Here is a 26,238-nt window from a genome sequence, read left to right as displayed (position 1 = left end):
TTTTTTATTTCCTACCCTGTGCGGCATTTGTGGCGTTAATTGGCAGTTGGCGCGCACCGACCTACACCGCTCATGTAGCACGTGAGCCCTTACCACTAGATCAATGGGTGGTGGTAAGGGCTCACGCCATAAATAGGCTTGCGCTGGTTTCAATTTTACTACAGGCCCTTTTCCCGGCCCATTGAAAAAAAGTCCTTTTTCCCCAGATGCGGTAAAAACTAGCCCAGCACACGCCAAAAACACGTACTCGTTCTACTGCAGGCCACTTTTTAGCCATGGCTTAGTAAAAGGACCCCTTAGTGTACACTTTCATTAGCGTGTGCTAAATCTATTAGCACACCATAGTAAAGGAAGCCCTAAACAATTTAAGAAACACAATTGGACATTATGGCAGTGGTGTGCTGGAGCAGGCTGTCACAGGCTCGCAAGAGCCGGTTGTTAAGTTTTTAAGAATTTTGGGAGCCGGTTGTTAAAGTAGGGCCCTCCATGGCTACTTTAACAACTGGCTCCCAAAATGTGGGCTTGGGCCCCCTGCTGAATACTCTTTTACTTTGCTGGTGGGGATGCTGAGCCCTGCCAGCCAAGTAAAATAGACTGCTGCTGCTCCCCGCTCCTTGTTTCCAGCTCTGAGCAGCAGGCTGGGACTTCTCCAGCATGTGTGAGAAGTTACAACATGCTGCTCAGAGCAAGACGTTGGGAGTGGTGGCAGTCCATTTATTGGTTGCCAGCAAAGGTATGCCTAGCGTGCCCGCATGAAGGGAGGGAGGAGAGAGAGGCAAGTGTTGCTCCCCCCCCCCCCCCCCACCCAGCCACCCCTGGCCCTTCCAACTGCAGAGCTGGCTACGTCAGGAGAAAGAGCCTGTTGTTAAAAATTTACCAGCACACCCCTGCATTATGGAATCAAATTACTCCAGAGACATTGAATTTCTGATTGCTGTCTGCAACACTTTCTTTAAATTCAGTCTAAAGCAACCTATCTATATCCATGGAACTTCTTAGTCATTAATTTTAGTGTAAATTTTAGGATTCTTATTATTTCATGATTGTGTATATGTATTTAACTTTTTTATGTTTATTTTGTTATAGATTTATTTATTTATTTGTTACATTTATATCCCACATTTTCCCACCTATTTGGAGGCTCAATGCGGCTTACATAGTACCGGAGGGGTGTTACAGACTCTGGTGTAAACAAATACAAAGTGATGTTGTGGTAAGATAAAGTTCATGTGGCACAGCCACACTAGGGAATCGTACAACGGAAGAGTTGTGTTATGTCCATTACGTTCTTTAGTTTTGTTGTGTTGCAGAGATCAGGCATTTATGTTGGATCGGTAGGGTATGCCTTTTCAAAAAGGTTAGTTTTTAGTGTTTTCCGGAAGTTTAGGTGGTCGTTCGTAGTTTTCAAGGCTTTTGGCAATGCGTTCCACAGTTGTGTGCTTATGTAGGAGAAACTGGACGCGTAAGTTGATTTGTATTTGAGTCCTTTGCAGCTTGGGTAGTGCAGATTTAGGTACGCTCGTGTTGATTCGGCTGTATTTCTAGTTGGTAGGTCGATCAAGTCTGTCATGTATCCCGGAACTATGTTTGCGCTATTTTAAGAGGCCCTTTCACTAAAGCTTAGTGCGCACTACGGGCGTTAGCGTGCGCTGTCACATGCCCCGGAGGCACAAAATAGGACATATAGTATTTAGCACCAGCTAATGTCCATTAGTGCACGTTAAGGTTTAGCAAAAGGACCCTAAGGATGTAAACCACAATAAATAAAGTTAGGTAGGTATTTATACTGGAACGATGTTCTTTAGCCCATCCACTCTGTTTCTTTTTTTTAATGCTTTATTTATAAATTTTCATTTTACATTTATGCAATAACATAAATATATGGAAATTAGGCAAATACTACTAAACTTTGTAGATACAAAGTAAACGTAAGGAAATAATACTTTCAATAATTTGTCCACAATAAATGATCCAAGTACTAGGAAATATACATCAATAAACAAAACAGTTTCCGTAATCTAGGAGTAGAAGGTTTACAGGAATATACAATCGAGTAGTGCATGCAATCTCTATGCAATCTGATGTTAATCCAACTTATTCTTTACTAGTTATAAGTTCCAGTAATTTCCCAGGAGTGAAAAATACATAATTAGTGGCATTCAAGGAAATAATACACCTACAGGGAAATTTAAGGAGAAAAAGCCCCCCTAAACCAAGGTTTTAAAGCCAAGAACTCTTTTCTCCGCTTTTGAGTGTCACGTGAAAAATCTGGAAACATCTGAATTTTTGAACCTAGGGAAGAAACATTCAAGTGACGGAAATACACTCTTAATATATTATTTTGATCGTGTTCTAAGGCAAACGTTACTAACATTGTAGTCCTTTCAGATATAACTTCCATGGAATTTTCAAGAAAATCTGTAAGATTTAAATCTGGTTGTGGAGGATCAGATTTTCCCTTAGTTCCAGTAATATATAAAACCCTTGTAATTGGTGGAAACGCTTCAGGTGGTATGCCCAGCACTTCTTTGAAATACTTTTTTAGCATTTCCAGTGCTGGGATAATTGGAGACTTAGGAAAATTTAATAAACGTAAGCAGTTCCTCCTGGCCTGATTATCCAAGTGTTCAATTTTACGTTTTTGGTAGTTACTATCTTTAATTAACACGACAATCGAGTCTTTTACTCCCATCCACTCTGTTTCCAAGAAGAAAAATCTAACATACTTCACTATTTTATATACCCTTCTGTCTGTCAAAAGTACAATTGGAACCAACAAAACATCCTCATTCATCAGCAGCTCATCGACTTTCTCCAGAAAGTACAGAATAGAAAGTGATTAGAGCTGGACCGCAAGGAGATTATCCACAGGGCTATGTAATTCTTATCTCTTAGACAGTCGGATTCTATTTGCTTTGGTTTTGGACCTACAGGGTAAATAAACTGATGAAGGGTTTCTGGCCTGTTGGACCCCTTTCAACTGATCTTTTACCTTGCAGCTTGGCTGAGGGCTGTTTTAATATTCAGCATGTTATATTTATGAATCCACATAGTTATATATGGAAATGGCTTTTAAAATTGGCCTTCCTGTGTCTCTGTAATGCACTCTGGGCATCTAGAATGTGCTGTGTAAATCATGATAATGTTTCACTTCTATTTACAGTCACTGAGAAGATGCAAACCTCTCAGTAATCATTTCTTTAGCTTTAAATCTAAGTTCCTCCTGATTCTTAAAGTCATTTTTTTTTTTTTTTTTTTTTTTGCAGTTCTGAGTACTGTGTTGCTTTTAGCTGAAGTACAGTGAATTGATGGTTGCAGGGCAATGGGGACTTTCAGGAGATAATCCACATTCTGTACCGCTGCATTCAAAGACTCTGATTTTTCCCTAAGGAAATAGTTGATTATATTTTCAATTCCGGATTTTAATATTTTCCATTTACCTAAAATTCCAAGTTATTTAAAGTGCCATGTTTAAATGATTTAATCCATGAAACAAAGAGGAAATTGTCCTCCCACCTTAGCGCTGGGAAAGAAGCAGAGCTAGCAGTGAACACGGGGGATTTCATGTTGAAATCCTTGCATATGGTTTTTGCTACTGATTTTCCACTTGCTCGGAAGCAGCTGCAAAATACAGAGGTTGTTCTCTCCCTATGATGCTAGTCGGCCCCAGAGTTTCAAAGCAATCATTGTGGCTTGCAATTTTCAAAATAACTCAAAGCCTGCAAGCTAGCTGTAGGTTTCAAAAAATGTCACCTTAGATTACAAACAAAATCGTACAACTTTAGATGCAGTGAGGATGAAATCCAAAGAGTCTTTTCGAGCTTTAGGGCTCCTTCACACAAAATGTAACAGTTTAAAAAGCTGTTAGAAGTTATTACTGAACCGTCAAGTTCTGCCAAGTAATAACGTAATGAACTATAAGTAGTTTTTCTTTCTTTCTTTCTTTCTTTCTTTTTTAAAGAAGACTGATGCTTAACTGGAAATGAAAACGGTAACAGAATTCAAGCACACGTGGGATAAACATAAAGGAATCCTGTTCAGAAGGAATGGATCCTAAGGAGCTTAGCCGAGATTGGGTGGCAGAGCCGGTGGCGGGAGGCGGGGATAGTGCTGGGCAGACTTATACAGTCTGTGCCAGAGCCGGTGGTGGGAGGCGGGACTGGTGGTTGGGAGGCGGGGATAGTGCTGGGCAGACTTATACTGTCTGTGCCAGAGCCAGTGGTGGGAGGTGGGGCTGGTGGTTGGGAGGCGGGGATAGTGCTGGGCAGACTTATACGGTCTGTGCCCTGAAAAGGACAGGTACAAATAAGGTATACACAAAAAGTAGCACATATGAGTTTATCTTGTTGGGCAGACTGGATGGACCATGCAGGTCTTTTTCTGCCATCATCTACTATGTTACTATGTAATCAGTCACCGCCAGTCATCTACTTCATTTTTCCCTTTGGTGCTGATTGGACGTTATTAGAAGAAAAGAGAAAGTAGGCATGTGATTATAAAAATTGGACTAGCTTCTGATGTGAGTTCCATCTGTCCATGTCTCATAGAACACTAGTGTTCCTAAGACCCTCTGGGTTAATACTCAAACCAGGGGCGTAGCCAGACCTTGGTGGGAGGGGACACATTTAGGCCCGCCTCCTTGCCACCACATCCCCCCGCCCACCGCCAGCTGAAGTGTTTGTCCCGTGCTGGTCTCACATTTTCAGCAAAAAGTTTTAAAAAGGCATTTTTTTTGCAGGTGCGCTGGAAATTGGATCTGCGCGTGCCCAAAACATGCACCTACACTACCGCAGGCCATTTTTCAGCGCACTTTAGTAAAAGGACCCCTCACTGTGGATATCTTGGCATTTTGTATTTAATTAAATACAGATTTTTATAGCCCTTCCCCCCAATCTTTCAACCTAACAACCAAATAGAGAGGGTTATATTTTAAAATTCTAAGACAAACACAGGCATAAAATTTAGAGAGACAATCTTCAAAGCGATTTAACCAGTCAAAAATGGCACCTGGCCCGTTAAATTACTTGTTTGGGGTACGCCGTCATTTTCAGTGGCACGTAACCAGTTAGGGATAGATTCTATATATGGCATCTAAAAAACTGGCACTCAAAATAACCTGCTTGAGTGTTGGTCTATAAATTTAGGCTTGTGCACCACGTGGAGGGGCATAATCGAACGGGGCGCCCAAGTTTTCATGAGGGCGTCCTCACAGGACGGCCCCATAAAGGGGCGGGGCAACCTGTATTATCGAAACAAGATGGGCGTCCATCTTTCGTTTTGATAATACAGTCGGGGACGCTCAAATCATAAAATTTAGGTCGTCCTTAGGTTGTTTTTGAGATGGTCGTCCCCGGTTTTCAGCGATAATGGAAACCGAGGACGCCCATCTCAAAAATGACCAAATCCAAGCCATTTGGTCGTGGGAGGAGCCAGCATTCGTAGTGCTTTGGTCCCCCTCATATGCCAGGACACCACCGGGCACCCTAGGGGGCATTGTAGTGGACTTCACAAAAATGTCCCTGATGCATAGCTCCCTTACCTTGGGTGCTGAGCCCACCAACTCCCCCCCCCCCAACAAAAAAAAAACCCTCAACCCACAACTATACACCACTACCATAGACCTTAGGGATGAAGGGGGGCATCTACATGTGGGTACAGTGGGTTTCTGGTGGGGTTTGGAGGGCTCACATTTACCACCACAAGTGTAACAGGTGGGGGGGTGGCCCTGGGTCCGCCTGCCTAAAGTACACTGCACCCACTACAACCGATCCAGGTAGTGCTGCGATGGACCTGAGTATGGCATTTGAGGCTGGCATAGAGGCTGGCAAAAAAGTATTTTTAAAGATTTCTTTTGAGGGTGGGAGGGGGTTAGTGACCATTGGGGGAGTAAGGGGAGGTCATCCCCGATTCCCTCCGGTGGTCATCTGGTCATTTAGGGCACATTTGTGTGGCTTGGTCGTAAAAAAAGACCAAGTCGGCCAAGTGTTCGTCAGGGACGCCATTCTTTTCTCCATTATCGGCCGAGGACGCCCATCTCCTAAGCACGCCCCAGTCCCGCCTTCGCTACACTGCCGACACGCCCCCGTGAACTTTGGTCATCCCCGCGATGGAAAGAAGTTGAAGGCGGCCAAAATCGGCTTTCGATTATGCCGATTTGGCCGACCTTGCTAGAAGGACGCCCATCTCCCGATTTGTGTCGGAAGATGGGCACCCTTCTCTTTTGAAAATTCACCTGATTTGTCATCGATGCAAATGCCTATACCTAAATGTACATGCACAGCACCATTATTCTGTAATTTACGTGTGTAAATCAAACCCATGCCCCTGTTCCGCCCTGAAACGCCCACAACTTTCCCATTTCTGCACTCTCTTTTTTTGAGCCATGTGTAAATTTTACACATGGATCTTATGCCTAACTTTACACATATACCCCAGGATTCTATATAGTGCGCTTAGATGTAGGCGCCGAAATTGACGTGGATTCTAGAACACTACACATAACATAATAGGCTTAACAAGCTAATGAGTGCTGATATCAGCACTTAACGAGCAATAATGAACACTAATTGGCACTAATTAGAATTTAGGTGCACAATTCGCTAAGCGTATTCTATAATGATGTGTTCTGAACTTCTAATGTGAGCGGTCAAATAGGGGCATGGTTATGGGCAGTGAAATGGGCATTTTGTGTGTGTTCTGAAATTTAGGCAACTAGTTATAGAATATATGGCCCAGGGTGCCTAAATGTACTTGCCAAAATTTACACCATGTTTTAGTTGGTGTAAATGGATGTATGTAGATTTAGGCGCTGAAATATCAATAAAGCGTATTCTCTAATCGGCGCCTAAATCTAGGTGCCGATTATAGAATATGCTTAATCAGCACTGATAGAATCTCTTTCATAACACGCAATTAAATCTAATTAGTGCCAATGTTTACTTGTTAAAACCATTAATTGGCACTAATTGACTTGTTCTATTAAATTGCATGTACAAATCAGGACCGTGCCTAAATTTGCATGCACGATTTTTGGTGACTTTTATAGAATAGGGGTTAGCGCTTAAATTAAAAGTCGGAGTTGGCACTTGGGCTGATTAAGTGCCAATATTCAGCAATTAACTGGCCCAGGTAACTGCATAAATAGTACCTTATAAAATTCAGTCCTATCTTTGGGACCCTTTACAAACCCGTGGTAGAGCTACCAAATGCAGTCTGCTGTTTTTTGAATACTTTGACATTTTTACGTTACAGTTTTCAGAAGTCCTAAGAAGCATTGCAGTAGTCAGTGTGTAATGCCGCGATTCACCCTGGTGTGGGAAGATGGCATCAAACCAAGAGCCTCATTGTGCTCAAATGTCAAAAGCAAGAGCCCCCATCCATTTTAAACTTTTATTTAGACATCTTCTGTCAGTTTCTGTAGGCATCACTTAATGTGTTATTCCGACTGAACCGTGCCTTCCAGTGACAATAAAGTCGTTTGAAAGGACTGCTCATTATAAAACCTCTTTAATATACAGGACTCTTATTAATGTCAATGAAACCTGAAGTTTCAAAGGCAGAGTGACTGCGATGTTTTCAAAGCAGGTACAGAACAGAAGAGGGGTATTTTTCATTAATAGCATTTTAGTAAATCTAATGAATCTTTAATAGCCTGAATGAATTACCAGGAGGCTCAGAACAGCCTTGTTTTCAGCTTTATTGTGTTTTTATTATTTGCCATTACACTGTTAATTGTATTTCTGCAAGAATAAAAATTTGGAAAGAGGAAGCATGGCATTTTCTTTTCCATGTATATTTCATGAAGACATTTACTCCAACACTTTTGAAACTGACAGGCATTTATAATCATCAGCATCATTTTGGACATGTGTAATAGGGCGCTTCGTATTCCAGTAGGATCTAAAAGTAAAAATTAATCAGTAATCATCATTATTAGTGTTACTGTTACCTTATCACAGCCGAGTAAATGGAGGCAAAATCAATTGGGAGCATAGGCGCTGACTCTGTGGGTGTTGTGGGTGCTCGAGCACCCCCAATATTTCACCCACCGGAAGTTTGTCCCCTCCCTCCCTCCTCCCTTCGAGTTCCAGACCCACTCCCTCCGAATTTTAAAAATCATCTATTTTACCTCATCGGGGTTATGGTGGCAGCAGCGGTAAAAAGCATGCAGGCTCGGCTCGGTGCTTAGTTGTTTTCCATTCTCTCTCTCTCAGCTCTGGTCCCGCCCTTGCGGAAACAGAAAATGAGGGTGGGACCAGAGCTGAGAGAGACAGAAGGAAAAACAACTAAGCACCGAGCTGAGCCTGCATGCTTTTTACAGCTGCTGCCGCCATAACCCCGCCGAGGTAAAATATATGACTTTTAAAATTCAGAGTGAGGGGGCCTGGAACTCGAAGGAAAGGAGAGGGGACCCTGGAACTGGGACGGAGGGAGGGAGGGGGACCCTGGAACTCGGAGGGAGGGGGGGAAGGAGAGAGAGAGGGGAGGGAGGGAGGGGGGCCTGGAACTCGAAGGAAGGGAGAGAGGGGGACTTGGAACTCAGAGGGAGGTGGAAGGGAGACGAGGGAGGTAGAACGGGGGGACAGGGGAGAGGGTGGGGAGGTGACAAGGGGAGGGGGGACAGGGGGAGGGGGGAATGCACCACCTGTAAAAAACTATCAAAGTAAGAGGACAATCAAATTGTGATACAGAGAATGTAGTGTATGCATGTAGGTGCCCATGTAGTAAGATCTATAAAGGACATACTTCAAGAAAGTTCAAAACACGAATTATTGAACACAAACATGGAATTATGCATAAAAAACCAGAGGCACCCATGGCACTACACTGTGCAAAGGAGGGACATTCTTTTGATCAAATGCAGTTTATGGTCTTGGAAGTGATCAGTAAGGGTATGAGAGGGGGGGATATTAAACAACAATTATGGCAGCGGGAGCGACGATTGATCTTTCAATTTAAAACCACTATGCCTATGGGACTGAATAAAAGTGTAGAATGGAAGGCATTCTACTGACTGGCCCTTTAAAAAAAGAGGTGCAAGGTGATTGGAGGAGGTTCCTGTGGGCGTCATTGAAATACCGCGGCCATCTTGTGCGATGTATCATCGGAATCAAAATCATGAAATAAGAGTTATAAAAAGTTCCTGAAGCAGCGAAGGGTATCGCGAAACAAGATGTACTTGTCGAAGAAAATTTAAATTGAAAAGAAAAAAAAGAAAGGAACGGAGCCACGAGGAGAACCGAATCCACTCATGTCAGTGAAAACATAACCGCAAAGATCTCATGAATAGGAGACGCTGTTGGAAAGAAAAGAGAGCGTTTACCAGCCGGCTGGAGAAGACTAAAGAAACCAGCTAAGTGTATAACATAGGGGATTGAGGGAAGAGTGTGGTTAGGTAGAATTATTAAAGCAGTGAGTGCATTCGGATGTGGGATAAATAAGTAGTTCTGTTAAGACAGAAAGATTTTTTGATGCGTAGTATGTGTTGACATAGGACAGCCAACGTATGGAAAGATCATTATTTTGTCAGGCTTGGGTTTTTTCTCGAGAGGAGTTTTTCCCAGCATGGTTAAAATTATGATAATTGGATATTAAAGGCCTATGATAAGAACAACCCCACAGAATCCCTGGAATCCTTCTATCAAGGTTCTGTTTCACCAATTGGTGATAGACCAGGGGTGGAGGTGTTGAGGTCAGATTGGTAAATTAATAATATGGATTAAGTATTGGAGGTCCTGGTCAACACATCGGATAATCCTTGGGAAGTGAGAGATTATAGATTATAGTATACTACTTACAATGTCGACACAATAGAACATTTTTTTTAAATTTATTTACTTAATTAAATTTTTACACGTAAAACATGCAATTTGTAATACATTGCATAACTTGATCAATAGACACAATAATTATAATATTGTAAATTTACATAAACATCCATTAAAGCCAGGTAAGAACAAGTTATACAATTGATTAGACCATAACTCTAATAATAGAGGGGAAGTGATTTAGATAATAGGAGATCTCAAAGAGGAAAAAGAAAAGAAACGTATATGGCCTGGCTTGTGCACCCTTGCATCTATTGATAATCAGATAACATCACTTACTCTGCAGGTTTAATGGCTAATTTTTTCATCTCTAGAAATGGTAACGGAATTCAAACATGCGTGGGATAAACATAAAGGAATCCTGTTCAGAAGGAATGGATCCTCAGGAGCTTAGCCAAGATTGGGTGGCAGAGCCAGTGGTGGGAGGCGGGGCTGGTGGTTGGGAGGCTGGGATAGCGCTGGGCAGACTTATACGGTTTGTGCCAGAGGCGGGGCTGGTGGTTGGGAGATGGGGATAGCGCTGAGCAGACTTATACGGTTTGTGCCAGAGCCGGTGGTGGGAGGCGGGGCTGGTGGTTGGGAGGCGGGGATAGTGCTGGGCAGACTTATACGGTTTGTGCCAGAGCCGGTGGTGGGAGGCGGGGATAGCGCTGGGCAGACTTATACGGTTTGTGCCAGAGGAGGGGCTGGTGGTTGGGAGACGGGGATAGCGCTGGGCAGACTTATACGGTTTGTGCCAGAGCCGGTGGTGGGAGGCGGGGCTGGTGGTTGGGAGGCGGGGATAGTGCCGGGCAGACTTATACAGTCTGTGCCTTGAAAAAGACAGGTACAAATCAAAGTAAGGTATTCACAAAAAGTGGCACATATGAGTTTATCTTGGGCAGACTGGATGGAACGTGCAGGTCTTTTTCTGCCGTCATCTACTATGTTACTTTTAAGATGTTCCAGTTCAAAAAAAGTATATTTTACACCCAAATATTTAATCAGGCATTTACATGGGTAGGCAAGTAAATACGTTGCCCCCCAATGCTCGGGTCTCTTCTCTATATGAAAGAAATATCTTTCTCCTATCTTGGGTTGTCTTACAAGCATCCGGGTATATCCACACTCCTTGACCACAAAAAATTTTTAAGACATTTTTAAAGTACAACTTCAGCACAGCATTCAAATCCTGCTCAAAAACAAATCATATCAGAAGAGTTCTACGTTGTTCAATTTCAGAAAGGGATGTCTGTAATATTAATGAAACGTCCAACTGTGCTTGAGAATCCTGGGGTGTATTCCTCAAACTAAGAAATAGGTAAATAATATATTCTATTTAAAGGAGGAATAGCTGAATCCGGGTATAGTAGAGTTTCTTGTAAATACTTCTTGAACATTTCAGTGGGACTCAATTCTTTAATCCGAGGAAAATTTAGTATTCTGAGGTTCAACCTTCTATTAAAATTTTCAAATTGTTCAATTTTCCTGTGTGTTACCATGTGGGGGGGGGGGGGGGGGGGTCAAGATGGCTGAATGTTCGTATTTAAATTTTCATGTCCTGTAACTCTTCTACTGTAAAACTTGTGGATCCTCTAGTTTTGATATTTTTACAAGCTTTAAAGATTAATGATCAAAGTTCAAAATGAATTCTGGTATTAATGAAGCTGTACTGCTGGAATCTACTGAATCAAAAAAGCAAGATGAAAAGAATGTGCTTTAGTAATAAATCAGTTCATGGTTATGAAGAAATCATAACAAAAAAAAACAGCAAATGGATACAGAAAGTGAAAGTGCCTTGGTGCTTTGTAGCTTTTACTACATGAGACGTGGGGTAAGGAATAATATATTGTAGAGGAATATATTCGAGTTATTCCCCAAGTTTTCCACATCATCACTGTGACCCCTGACGCAGGTGCTAGTCACCGAAACACGGCCCGTGTCGGGTCTTTTTGTCAAGGCTCATTCATTAAAGAACTGTGTTCCATTTTTAAAGGCCCGTGGTGCTGTTTTTTTTGTTTGGACTTTAGTTTGTACTTCGTTCCCTCTCTTTTGTTATATGAAGAAATCATGCCATGGGGAGAGCTGACTATAGATGAATGCAGGGGAAACATTTTCATTTGAGTTTTGTCATGTTTGGTTTGCGTTATTTTCTTTCATTAGTTTTCTTTTATTTTAACACTAGTAAAAGAAGCCCGTTTCAGAGCAAATGAAACGGGTGCTAGCAAGGTTTTCGTCGCCAACACCCCCCTCCTCCCTCCCTGGCCAACCCCTTCATTGTTCTGCCATTGCTCCGCCCCCAACGTCATGATGTGTGATGCGAGGGCATGGCCCGGAGCGATTTGCCACCCGCCTCCCAGCCTCGCTCCCTGCCAACCCCTTCATTGTTCTGCCATTGCTCCGCCCTCGAGAGCGGGGCCCGGAGCGATTTCCCCCCCGCCTCCCTCCCTGCCAACCCCTTCGTTGTTCTGCCATTGCTCTGCCCTCGTGGGCGGGGCCTGCAGCGATTTCCCGCCTCCCTCCCTGCCAACCCCTTGTTGTTCTGCCATTGCTCCACCCTCGAGGGGGGGGGGCCCGGAGCGATTTTGGTGCAGGGGCGTAGCTACGGGTGGGCCTGGATGGGCCCAGGCCCACCCAGTTTCGTCTCAGGCCCATCCTCACCTTCTCCCACCCCCGCCGTAGCGCTGCCTCCTCTCCTGCACTTCGCGGTCTCTGTCTTCCACCCTCATGGCAGCGCTTTCAATTTGCTATCAGCGCTGCCTGCCTGACAGCTGACAGACCTGGCGCGACGTCCTCCTGCTCCGGGGCCTTCCCTCTGCCGCGTTGATTCAACTTCCTGTTTACACAGGGTGGATTGTACATGGCAGAGGGAAAGTCCCGGAGGACGTCGTCGCGCCGCGTCTGTCAGCTGTCAGGCAGGCAGCGCCGATAGAGCGCTGCCGCGGGGGTGGGAGACACAGACCATGAAGTGCAGGAGAGGAGGCAGCACCACGGTGGGAGAAGGTGAGTGGAGGCAGCGCCGATAACTTTAAATGTGCTGCGCGCTGCGTGTGGGGGGGGGGGGGTTGGGTTGTAGTGCCCACCCATCCAACCCGCTGGCCCACCCAAAAATTGTCTTCTGGCTACGCCACTGTTTTGGTGGCTTCACCACCACGAACCTTCAAACCTTTTTGAAGGAAGTCAGAGCTTGGCTTCACTGACGTCAGTGTCCTCAGAACGTTGAGGGTGAGTTTTATTATAGTAGATATGCTATCAAATAATGTATTGTTTTACAACCTGATATATAGTGTGGGATAAATGATATAGTATTGACTACAATGAAATGAAACTGAGTGAAATCAGAGTGCACATTTCTTTCGTGCAAACTAGATTGACAGCACCGCTAAAAAAAAGTTCACGTTTGCTGAATCAGTTTGGTGAAATTTAAAAAATAAATACCGTATTTTTCGGACCATAAGACACACCTAGGTTTTAGAGGAGGGAAATAGGAAAATTTTTTTTTTCCTTTTTCCCAACTCTAAAACCTAGGTGCTCCGGTGCGTCTTGTCCGAATCCCTCCCTCCCTCCGAGTTCGGGATCGCCCTCCCCCTGGCCCTGTCACCACTTCTCCCTACTCACGCGATCTTCCCTGGTGGTCTAGTGACGTCGGGGCAGGAAAAAGCCCCCTCTTTCCTGCCCAGCGCGCTGCTCTCCATCCTCCTGTATGCATTGCTGCCTGACGGTCTCGGCGAGATTCAAAATGGGCGCCAAGAATTGAAGTCTCGGCGGCCATTTTGAATCTCGCCGAGACCGTCAGGCTGCATACAGGAGGGTGGAGAGCAGCGCGCTGGGCAGGAAAGAGGAGGCTCTTTCCTGCCCCGACGTCACTAGACCACCAGGGAAGATCGCGTGAGTAGGGAGAAGTCTACCTTCGGACTATAAGACGCACCCCCCCATTTTCCTCCCAAATTTGGGGGGGGAAAAAGTGCGTCTTATAGTCCAAAAAATACGGTAAATAAGGATTCCTCTGGTAGGACCCACCTGATTCTCTTCTAATGGAATGTGTCCCAAGTCGGAGAATGTTCTATTAAAGTTTCAGTTGGTGCAAATGGCCTTACCTCAAGTTAGCCGTGATTCCTGGGCACTTCCCATAGCAGAAAGACTCAAGTTCTCAAAGCTGCTTGCTTGGTTTTTCAAATCTTACCGGGTTTCACCTCTGAATTGCTGACTAACACCACTTCACTACGTTTGGTCCAGTCTAACAGACTGATGCTCTAGCGTCAGCGTTTCAAAAGACAACTTGAAATCGGAAGATTTTCAGCTCTCTATTCCCTATACTTGGAGTCAAAATATGGAACTCTCTACCTATTGCCATCAGAACAGAAAACAGCTACCTTACCTTCAGGAAGAGGCTAAAAACCTCTCTCTTCCCCAGTGGCGTAGCAAGGGTGGGACGATGGGGGCGGTCCGGCCCGGGTGTATGCTGCTGGAGGGTGCAGAGAGCAGCCGCACGCCTGTTGGCTCCGCTGGTTCCCTGCTCCTTCTGCCCCGGAACAGATTACTTCCTGTTCCGGGGCAGAGGGAGCAGGGAGCCAGTGGAGCCGACAGGCGCACAGCTGCTCTCTGCACGCTCCAGCAGCCAAGAATGCACCCGGGGGGAGGGCTTGATGCGCCAGGGAGGGGGTGTCATTGTGCTGGGAGAGGCTAAAAACCTCTTTCTTCCCCAGTAGCGTAGCAAGAGCGGGGTGGTGGGGGCGGGGCGGTGGGGGCGGTCCGGCCCGGGTGCACGCTGCTAGAGGGTGCAGAGAGCAGCCTCTCGCCTGTCAGCTCCGCTGGTTCCCTGCTCCCTCTGCCCCGGAACAGGTTACTTCCTGTTCCGGGGCAGAGAGGACAGCTGCTCTCTGCACCCTCCAGCAGCCAAGAATGCACTAGGAGGGGAGGGCTTGATGCGCCAGGAGGGGGTGTCATTGCGCCGGAGGGGGGGCGTGTCATTGTGCTGGGAGAGGCTAAAAACCTTTCTCTTCCCCAGTAGCGTAGCAAGAGCGGGGCGGTGGGGGCGGTCCGGCCCGGGTGCACGCTGCTAGAGGGTGCAGAGAGCAGCCTCACGCCTGTCGATTCCGCTGGTTCCCTGCTCCCTCTGCCCCGGAACAGGTTACTTCCTGTTCCGGGGCAGAGAGCACAGCTGCTCTCTGCACCCTCCAGCAGCCAAGAATGCACCCGGGGGAGGGGGGGGCTTGATGCGCCAGGGAGGGGGGTGTCATTGTGCTGGGGGGGTGTCGTGCGGGGAGGGGTGTCATTGCACGGGAGGGTGCTTGATGCACCGGGGAGGGGGGTGTCATTGTGCTGGGGGGGGGGTCGTGCGGGGAGGGGGTGTCATTGCGCCGGGTCATGCTGCACCCTGGGGGCACGGACGCCGCTGCACCCGGGGGTGTGCGCAGCTGTGATTCGGGTGGCAGCCGACCTAGGATCGCCACTGCTCTTCTCAAAGACTTCTTCATAACAGTCTACCATGACTTCTTCCTCCCAGTATCATCCATTATCCTTTCCTATAATGTTTTGGTCTCATGCAGTACACCAATGGTCTCTGTTCTCATTCCTCACGCTAACATTATCGGCTTCTGTCTCACCTAGATTGTAAACCGCACTCTGGAAAAGGGGATATTAGCAGTATACAAGAATAGATTTGATTTGATTTGTAAGCACTGTTCTATAAACTTTTAAGTGTGGCTTATAGAATAGTTGTTTTTTTTTCTGCACCATATATAGAATTCAACCCTCTGTGTGGCTTCAGTGTTGTATATTAAGCAACATCTGATGCTTCCCTTGATGTGTGGGTTTTCTATAAATGTGATTGCTAAGGTTCTGGGCCTTTGACGGCGACAGAAGTCCGTGATTGGAAAGCCTGAGCGGGCCGGCATGATAATGGTTTTTTATCACTGTTTGCAGAAGCCTCTGAATAAATGTCATCATCCCCCTGCCTAGTTCACAGATAAATTTACTCTTCTGCAGCCATCAGGGTCCACACGCTCGGAGGACTCCTGGAAATCATTCCTGTTGAAACCTGATATGTTTGTTCAGACCTTCTACATTCCGGGGCATGAAGCAGTTTCAGCTTTGGGTGATTCTGTGCAGCAAAACACAGTAAAAGTGGCATGAAGTGTCAGTGGTCATTGAAATGTTTGCTTCTCTGAGGGAGGGGAGGGCAATAATGAGTGTTTTATCTCTCTCAATTGAAAAGGGGGAAATGCAATGGGAAGAGTGAGTGACTGGCATTGCTGACAATTGCCCAACCTATTAGGAACAAGCTTTATTTACAGTGAAATGAGAGAGTAGGTGGGGGTTTAAGGAGCCGGAACAACAGGCTTTCTTCAACATGGATTTGATAATACTGCCTTTCTGAGAAATAGCTAAAGCAGTTTTACAGCCCAGTGGTTAGTGCAGCGGGGAACTGGGTTCAATTCCCACTGCAGCTCCTTCTGTCTCTGGGCAAGTCACTTAAGGGAAGGGGAAAGGGAAATGGGACTTAATATACCGCCTTTCTGAGGTTTTTTTTTTTGCAACTACATTCAAAGCGGTTTACATATATTCAGGTACTTATTTTGTACCAGGGGCAATGGAGGGTTAAGTGACTTGTCCAGAGTCACAAGGAGCTGCAGTGGGAATCGAACTCAGTTCCCCAGGATCAAAGTCCACTGCAGGAACCACTAGGCTACGCCTCCACTCATTCCACCAATAAGAGTCAACATCATCAGTGATGTCACAGTGGCTTGATTGCCCAATACTTGGCTCACTTCTGATATTGTGATGTCATAAGGGAAAGGGGGAAAGGGAAATGGGACTTGATATACCACCTTTCTGAGGTTTTTGCAACTACATTCAAAGCAGTTTACATATATTCAGGTACTTATTTTGTACCAGGGGCAATGGAGGGTTAAGTGACTTGCCCAGAGCCACAAGGAGCTGCAGTGGGAATTGAACCCAGTTCCTCAGGATCAAAGTCCACTGCACTAACCACTAGGCTACTCCTCCACTAGCAACATTCCATATAGAAGCCTGCCCTTGCAGATCAGCAATGTGGCCCCGCAGGCTTCTGTTTCTGTGAGTCTGACAGGACGTCAGACTCACAGAAACAGAAGCCTGCGCAGCTGCGTTGCTGATCTGCAAGGGCAGGCTTCTATATGGAATGTTGCTAGTGGAATAACAACATTCCATGTAGAATCTCAAATAGGGAAAGGGAAATGGGACTTGACTGCCTTTCTGAGGTTTTTGCAACTACATTCAAAGCGGTTTACATATATTCAGGTATTTTTGTACCAGGGGCAATGGAGGGTTAAGTGACTTGCCCAGAGTCACAAGGAGCTGCAGTGGGAATTGAACTGAGTTCCCCAGGATCAAAGTCCACTGCACTAACCACTAGGCTTCTCCTTCACTCCATTGCCCCAGGTACAAATAAGTACCTGTATATACTATGTAAACCGCTTTGAATGTAGTTGCCGAAACCACAGGAAGGCAGTATATCAAGTCCCACTTTCCTTTCCCTACTTGAGATTCTACATTGAATGTTACTAGTGGAGGAGTAGCCTAGTGGCTAGTGCAGCAGACTTTGATCCTGGGAAACTGGGTTCAAATCCTACTGCAGCTCGTTGTGTCTCTGGGCAAGTCACTTAACCCTCCTTTGCCCTAAGTACAATACTTAGATTGTGCAACCACTAGGGACAGAGAAAGTACCTGCATGTAATAAATGTAAACTGCTTTGATCATCCCACAGAAAGGCTGTATATCAAATCCCATTATCCTAACATACAAAGCATGAAGGTGATTTTAAGAAGGTGTGTGTTCTGAGGCTATTTTATCAAAATGGTGTGAAGTGTGCATGTACCTGTGTATTTTATAAAATATATGGCTGCTTTGAGACTCTGCCCATGCTCTACCCAAACTCCTGTCCCACACACCACTGTGCCCTCTAAGCTGAGTGACAGTCCTCCATATACAGTCCCGCCAGTAGGGGGTGCTGTTTCACTAACACATATTCAATTATGAGGGACAAGCAAGTTCTGCAGGACTCCAGGGAGCCTGCCTGGCTACAGATTGAAAGCATAATGTTGAAGCACCGCCCCCCCCCCCCCCCCCCCCCCCACTGGCAGCATTGTGGTTGGAGGACTTCCGCTCAGCTTAGAAGGAACAGTTCCACCCCTACCACCTACATTCTGGTCAAATAAAAGTAGGTATTCTCCACACCTCTTTTGTATAGTGGCAATGCTATAAATTAACACCAAGATTTAGACATCACCAGTGCTATGCACTGAGAGCCAATTACATATCGGCATCTTGGTCCCAAGATTCCGTTATAGAACACTAGTGTAAGTTCGCATTGGCGTTCCTAAAGGTGGCATCAACAGTTAGGCCAAGTCAATGGCAGTTGTAATTGTTGGCATGTTAAGGGTGCCCTGAAGTGCATAATTAATGGTATTCTATAAGTTGTGCACATATTTCAGAGACATATCTATGACCTGCCCATATTCTGTGTATGTTTTACACCCTCTCGCAGTTACATGCTAAGCAATTTTGATGCATATTTTATATATTAGCACCTACCTCTTACATGCATAAATGTAAATAAGTGGCATTATTTATGTGCATAAGTGCCCCTATTCTATAAATTGGTGGGTGTAACTGGTACCTAAATTTAAGCACCCCTTATAGAATTGCCCTTCATGTATGTAATGCTTGGGATAATTTTATAAAAACCCTTTCCCGTGGGTAAAATAAGATGATATGAATTTACCTCTTATGAGGGTCATTCTAGAAGGAGCTTCTGATAAAATACCTCATGAGAAGACCCCTGAGAAAATTAAAAAGTCATTGGGTAGGAGGCAATGTTCTTCTGTAGATTAAGAATTGGTTACTGAGCAGAAAATAGAGGGTAAGGTTAAATGGTCATTTCTCTAAATGGAGGAGGGTTGTTAGTGGAGTGCAGCAGGGATCAGTACTAGGACCGGTGTTATTTAACATATTTATAAATGATCTGGAAATCGGAACGATGAGTGAGATGATTAAATTTGCAGATGATACAAAACTATTCAAAGTTGCCAAAACACTTGTGGATTGTGAAAAATTGCAGAAAGACCTTAGGAAACTGGAAGACTGGGCATTCAAATGGCTGATGAAATTTAATGTAGACGAATGCAAAGTGATGCACATTGGGAATAATAATCCAAATCATAATTAACTGATGCTAGGGTCTGCATTATTTTTATTTATTTATTTATTTATTTATTGCATTTGTATCCCACATTTTCCCACCTATTTGCAGGCTCAATGTGGCTTACAGAGTTTATTATGACATAGTCATTACATGATATCAGATATACATAGTATTGAATAAAGATTAAGTAAGGGAAGAGAGTAGGAAGGTGTTAGGCAGGATAGTATGGAAGGTGGACTTTGATAATTGTAAGGATTGGTAGTTTTGTGAGGTTATGGGTTCTCTTTGTAGGCCTTGTTGAAGAGATGTGTCTTCAAGGATATGCGGAAGTTGGTTGTTTTGTCAATAGCTTTCAGGGCTGTAGGTAGTGCATTCCACAGCTGCGTGCTCATGTAAGAGAAGGTGGTGTCGTGTATCATTAGGAGTCAGCACTCAAGAAAAGGACCTAGGTGTCATTGCAGACAATACACTGAAATCTTCTGCTGATTGTGTGGCTGCGACCAAAAGAAAGCAAACAGGATGCTAGGTACTATTAGGATGGGATGGAAAATAAGACCAAGACTAACATAAAGCCTCTATATCTCACCTTAAGCATTGTGTTCAATTCTGGTTATCATATCTCAAAAAAGATATAGCAGAATTAGAAAAGATTCAAAGAAGAACGACCATATTGATAAAGGGGATGGAACTCCTCTCATATGAGGAAGAGATTGGGGTTCCTCAGATTAAAAAAAGACACATGAGGGGAGATATGATTGAGGTCTACAAAATCCTGAGTGGTGTAGAACGACTAGAAGTGAATCGATTTTTTTGCTGTTTGAAAAAGTAGAAAGACTAGGGGACACTCAGTGAAGTTACATGGGAATACTTTTAAAACAAATAGGAGGAAATATTTTCTCACTCAAAGAATATTTAAGCTCTGAAACTCATTGCCGAAGGATGTGGTAATGGCAGTTTGTGTATCTGGATTTAAAAAAGGGTTGGACAAGTTCCTGGAGGAAAAGTCCACAGTCTGTTATTGAGATGGGCATAAGGGAGCCACTGCTTGCCCTGGGATTGGTAACCTGGAATGTTGATACTCTTTGAGATTCTGGAATCTTGTTATTCTTTGGGATTCCGGAATGTTGCTACTATTTGGGTTTCTGCCAGGTACTTGTGACCTGGATTGGCCACTGTTGGAAACAGGATACTGGGCTAGATGGACCATTGGTCTGACCCCGTATGGCTATTCTTATGTTCTTATAAGGAGCTACTGATTTAGGTGGCAAGAATGTGCATAGGTATCGGTATTTTGCTTGTTCACATGTGTAGTGAATGGATATGTGCGTAAATGACAATATTCCAGCTACACACTCTTTTGTAGGTGGACACCAGTCTTTGATAGTGCTTGTTTTATAGTTGGGCATTTACATGGGCGGCATTAGGGTGTTACAACTTTGTCTTACCCTTCACTACCAATTATAATGTTCTAGTACATATTGTGTTGTCATTGGAAGTAGTATACCATGCCATACTTTGTATTGTTGTTCGAATATTTTTACTGCTCTAATTGCCTCCTGCTCATGTTTGATCTATTCTTACTGTACACCGCCTTGAGTGAATTCCTTCAAAAAGGCGGTAAATAAATCCAAATAAATAAACATGGGCAAGGTGCACATTTAAATGCAGAAATAGATTACTACATTTAATACACATCCTTTGATAATCTAGACGCCAGCATTTACAACAACTCTCTGGCTAGTGTAAGTGGTCACATCTAAAATATACTTGCATACTTGACCTGTTACTCTTATATTCTATAAAGGAAAGTAGACACCCACCTTCCATTTCAGAATAGGCTCCATATAGATGGTGCCTAAAAATATACTCCCCTTTACAAAACAGGCAACCTCAGCATGGTAAGCTGAACCCTTCTCAGGTTGAGTCTCCTAGGGCAGTGAATAGGACCCTGAAGCCATGAGTAAACCAGAAAGCACAGTAGGAAGGTCCGTTTCCCCTTGAGGCAGCAGCGTGATACTGTGAAATTCTGTCTGAGGTCGGGGACATCCGATCTGCTCATAGGCTAAGTACTTTAAGAAGAGTTGTTTCATATGTATAAAGAAAAAATATATTGGAATAATAAAAAAAAATGAAGTTGTACACTATAATAAAATTGGAAGGTGGAAGGTTTTTCAGCAAGTGATGGGAGTTAGACAGGTGGAATACATATATCTCTTCCTGTGATAGAACTGAGGCTTTTCCTTCCTACCTGAATAGAGGTCCTGAGAAAAGTTAAAATGCTGAACACATAACTAGTGAAGTTTTTTTATTTTTGATATTGATATACTTCGTTCGTTCTACATTGAGTTTGTCCGTTCATCTTCTGTACCTCGCTATTTCTCCACCCCCAATCTAGGGCAGTGTCTTGTCATTTTTTTTTTTTTTTTCGAACTCTGGCCCCATGCACTGCTGCCTCTAGAAAGTGAAATCCTGCCCCCACTGACTACTAAAAAGAGTTCAACAAAATATCTTTGCACTTGTCCTGCTAATGAATTTCTTCTGAATGAAAAAGCCCTGCACAGCCACTGGTGAATAAGTCATGCTTCACTGCTAAACCTTCAAGCTGTGAGATGAATTTGGAGACTTCCCAGTTCAGCTGCTCTCTTGGATTTAAATCTATTGCATTCATCTTGCTCCCCCTCACTTGCCAGAAGACTGTGTTTGAACAAATCATCTTCACCCTGGAGAACAGGGAAACTACTTGTGCCCTACCCTTTTGGTTGTGCAGAACAAGGTCATTGCAGGATGCAAAGCCGATCCCTCCTAGATGAATCAAATAAATGTGCCCTACTCATCCTGATGTAAACGGGATGAGCATTTCTTCTTTACGTAAGTACATAAGTATTGCCATACTGGGAAAGACCAAAGGTCCATCGAGCCCAGCATCCTGTTTCCAACAGTGGCCAATCCAGGTCACAAATACCCGGTAAGATCCCAAAAATGTACAAAACATTTTATACTGCTTATCCCAGAAATAGTGGATTTTCCCCAAGTTCATTTAATAACGGTCTATGGACTTTTCCTTTAGGAAGCCGTCCAAACTTTTTTAAAACTCTGCTAAGCTAACCGCCTTTACCACATTCTCTGGCAACGAATTCCAGAGTTTAATTACACGTTGAGTGAAGAAAAAGTTTCTCTGATTAGTTTTAAATTTACTACATTGTAGCGTCATCGCTTGCTCCCTAGTCCTAGTATTTTTGGAAAGCGTGAACAGACGCTTCACATGTACCCGTTCAACTCCACTCATTATTTTATAGACCTCTATCATATCTCCCCTTTAAGAACTTATTCAAATTTATAACTGGGGGGACATTGAGGTGGCAGGGGGTGGCGGCAGGGTGGCAGACCAAAATGTGCCCCCCACCTCAGGCTCTGGCCCCCTCCCACTGTGCGGTCTGGCTACGCCCCCTGCTTTGCATACTATTCTGAGCAACAGTTTCCTAGCCAGATGTGCACGACCTGCTCTAACATGACTAGCATGCTGTACACGATTGGTTTTCTACAGTCATGTTTCCCTGCTGCCCCACTTTCCCTTTTCCAAGCTTGCAACAATTTCTTTGTAACAAAGCCTCTGGTAGAGTCCATAGTATCACTGAGACTAGCAAAAGCTATGCTGGCTAATGAAAATTTCACCCCCATGATTGATTGATATTCTGCTTCCTTGTACAACAGTTAAAAATTCCATTACTTGCCGCTCATTGATTGGTCATACGTTCTGCCTATCCATGCTGCTTTTGAAATATCCCGAAGCAACTTCGACTGCTCCTGTAGCAATGTGCATGAAAAAAAAAACCTGCTGCTTTGAGTCATTATGTTGTCTGGGTTTTATGCCGCCGTTTCTGTTGTCTGTGTCATTTCCATTAAAACCAGTGGGGGGAGAAATGAGCAGGTTAATTTTGCCTGTGACATTGAGGTTTCCCATCTAATTGTTAGGGGGTTTATTAAAAAAAAAAAATTAACGAAGTAACAAAGGAAAAGTGAATGCCTAATGTGTAGGTTTATGCTTTAAGTTTTTTAATCATAAAAATGTACTATACCGCCTGGCTTGTACAGATCACGGCGGTTAATAATACAATAAAATCATAATTATTTTAAATAGAAAGGAACACCATTTATTTACTAGTAGGAAAGACCTGACCACGTTCTTTCAAAACATCCATAACAAGAAAATACACATAAAACTCTTGTCTTCACAAAAACTGAAATGAATGGAAACAGACAAATTGCCACAAAGCTCCTTAACGTGGTCACATGGTAACCTGTTTCCACATGTTAAACCCCATATGAAGGGCTTAACACCCTCTACTAAAAGGGCCCCTTAGATTATAAGCCCCCAGGGGGTACGGAAATGCCTACAGTATCTGAAAGTAACTTACCTTGAGCTAACTGAAAAATCCATGAGCTGAATCCATTAGCCCAGTGGTTAGTGCAGTGGACTTTGCTCCTGGGGAACTGGGTTCAATTCCCACTGCAGCTCCTTGTGACTCTGGGCAAGTCACTTAACCCTTCATTGCCCCTGGTACCAAATAAGTACCTGAATATATGTAAACCGCTTTGAATATAGTTGCAAAAACCTCAGAAAGGTGGTATATCAAGTCCCATTTCCCTATTTGAGATTCTACGTGGAATGTTGCTATTCCACTAGCAATATTCCATGTAGAAACCTGCCCTTGCAAATCAGCAACGTGGCTGCGCAGGCTTCTGTTTCTGTGAGTCCGACATCCTGTAAGCCGCATTGAGCCTGCCATGAGTGGGAAAGCGCGGGGTACAAATGTAACTAAAATAAATAAATATGTAAACCACTTTCAATGTAGTTGCAAAAACCTCAGAAAGGTGGTATATCAAGTCCCAGTTCCCTTTTCCTCCTCTTCTCTTTGGCTATCCGTATTTTTTTTTTTTTTTTAGAGACATGCATCTACATGAAATCACTATAAATAAATCCCACCTTGAACGTTCTGAAGCTCACTCCATCTGTGGCAGTGAAGCCCTGAACTGCTGTAGTCCTCCTGCTTTTGACTCGTAACCACTTGTAACCACTCGCCTCCACCTACCCTCCTCTCCTCCTTCCTGTACACATTAATTGATTTGATTTGCTTACTTTATTTTTTGTCTATTAGATTGTAAGCTCTTTGAGCAGGGACTGTCTTTCTTCTATGTTTGTGCAGCGCTGCGTACGCCTTGTAGCGCTATAGAAATGCTAAATAGTAGTAGTAGTAGTAGTAGGTAGGCTATTCGGGCTACTGACCCCCGCCCTCAGCCACGCCCCATCTGAGCCATAGGCCACGCCCCATCTGCACATAAAAAGCACTCTGGACGTTCTAAACAACACTCTGAGGCTTCAACAGTTCGTATGTTTGAAGCTTTGTAACCACTTTTAAGCACATACCATCTCTGCCCCGCCCTGACCTATCACAGAAAGGAGGAGCGTCACAGCTGCAGCACGCTGACCTATTAAACGGAGGACCGTCACACCGAGAGGCGTCACAGCTGCAGCACGCTGACCTATCAAACGGAGGGGCGTCACACCGAGAGAGAAGTCAAATAGAAGAAGGAAGGAGCGACAGAGACCAAGGGGTCACGCGTCACTCATTTTGTACGACTGCACCGTTGCGAGGCAACGGAATGCAATCACGCATCATGGACCTATCACCGAACTGAAAAAAAAAAAACCAAGGTGCGTTACACGCTAAGGCCTCACTCATTCCCTGCGCCTCCATCTTTCCGAGGCAACGGACTGCAACGACGCATGATGCACCTATCACAGGCAACTGTTACACAACAAAGGAGGAGCGTTCCACGCGAAAGGGGTCACTCATTCTCTGGGTAGCATGACACCAACAACGCTGGAAACACAACATTGCTTTCTTGATGTTTCTTTCCACAAACGTAAGATGGACTTATTTGATCAGTTGCTATCCTGCTTATAATCGAACGAGAATAACGCCCAAGTTCCGACCTAAATCGGGAGATGGGCGTTCTTCTCACAAAAACAAATAAAGCGGTATAATCGAAAGCCGAACGTTGGACGCTTTCAACTGCACTCCGTCGCGGATGCGGACAAAGTTGACGGGGGCGTATCGAAGGCGTGTCGAAGGCGGAACTGGGGCGTGGTTATCGGGCGAACAGAGATGGGCGCCCTTCGCCGATAATGGAACAGTTTTGAGCTAGAATTTAGGACACTTTCCTGGACCCTGTTTTTTGACGAATAAGGCCCCCAAAAGTGCCCTAAATGACCAGATGACCCCCAGAGGGAGTCGGGGATGACCTCCCCTGACTCCCCCAGTGGTCACTAACCCCCTCCCACCACAACAAATGATGTTTCACAACTTTTTACTTTCACCCTCAAATGTCATACCCTCCTCCCAAGCAGCAGTATGCAGGTCCCTGGAGCAGTTGTTAGGGGGTGCAGTGGACGTCAGGCAGGTGGACCCAGGCCCATCCCCCCCCCTACCTGTTACAATTGTGCTGCTTAATGCTACTAGTCGTCCAACCCCCCCAAACCCACTGTACCCACATGTAGGTGCCCCCCTTCACCTCTTAGGGCTATAGTAATGATGTAGACTTGTGGGCAGTGGGTTTTGAGGGGGATTTGGGGGGCTCAACACCCAAGGGAAGGGTGCTATGCACCTGGGAGCTCTTTTACCTTTTATTTGGTTTTTGTAAAAGTGCCCCCTAGGGTGCCCGGTTGGTGTCCTGCCATGTGAGGGGGACCAGTGCACTATGAATCCTGGCCCCTCCCACGAACAAATGCCTTGGATTTATTCGTTATTGAGCTGGGCGATTTCATTTTCCATTATCGCTGAAAAGCAAAAACGCCCAGCTCACACCTTGACGAATAAAACATGGGCGTCTTTTTCTTTTAAAAAATACGATCCGCCCCGCCCCTTCACGGACCCGTTCTCGGAGATAAACGCCCATGGAGATAGGCGTTTCTGTTCCATTATGCCCCTCCATGTGTTCTAAGTTTTCAAAAGTTACCCACTCCACTTCTCTAAAAAAAAAACCCCCACATGCTAGCTCCCGTTTCATTTGTTTTGGAAATGGACCTTTTTTACTAGTATACTATAAAGAACTCAAATCTTAGTCAAGCAGTGTCTATCTTCAGACCTCAGCAGTGACTTCTTTCACACACGGCACTCACCCTGTGACCCACTGAATTTGTCGTCCGTCGAACATTTATTCTTAAGAACTGTTTAACATTTCTTCTTT

General features: G+C 44.5%; 1 protein-coding gene across 1 annotated transcript in view; it reads left to right on the top strand.

The window, feature by feature from the left end:
• Positions 1-26,238, top strand: part of PTPRT (protein tyrosine phosphatase receptor type T) — a 708,336-nt gene that overhangs the window by 412,539 nt on the left and 269,559 nt on the right. The window lies entirely within an intron of this gene.

The sequence above is a fragment of the Microcaecilia unicolor genome, chromosome 8 (genome assembly GCF_901765095.1).
Source record: "Microcaecilia unicolor chromosome 8, aMicUni1.1, whole genome shotgun sequence".
Lineage (NCBI taxonomy): Eukaryota > Metazoa > Chordata > Amphibia > Gymnophiona > Siphonopidae > Microcaecilia > Microcaecilia unicolor.
This window is presented reverse-complemented; position numbering and strand designations above follow the sequence as displayed.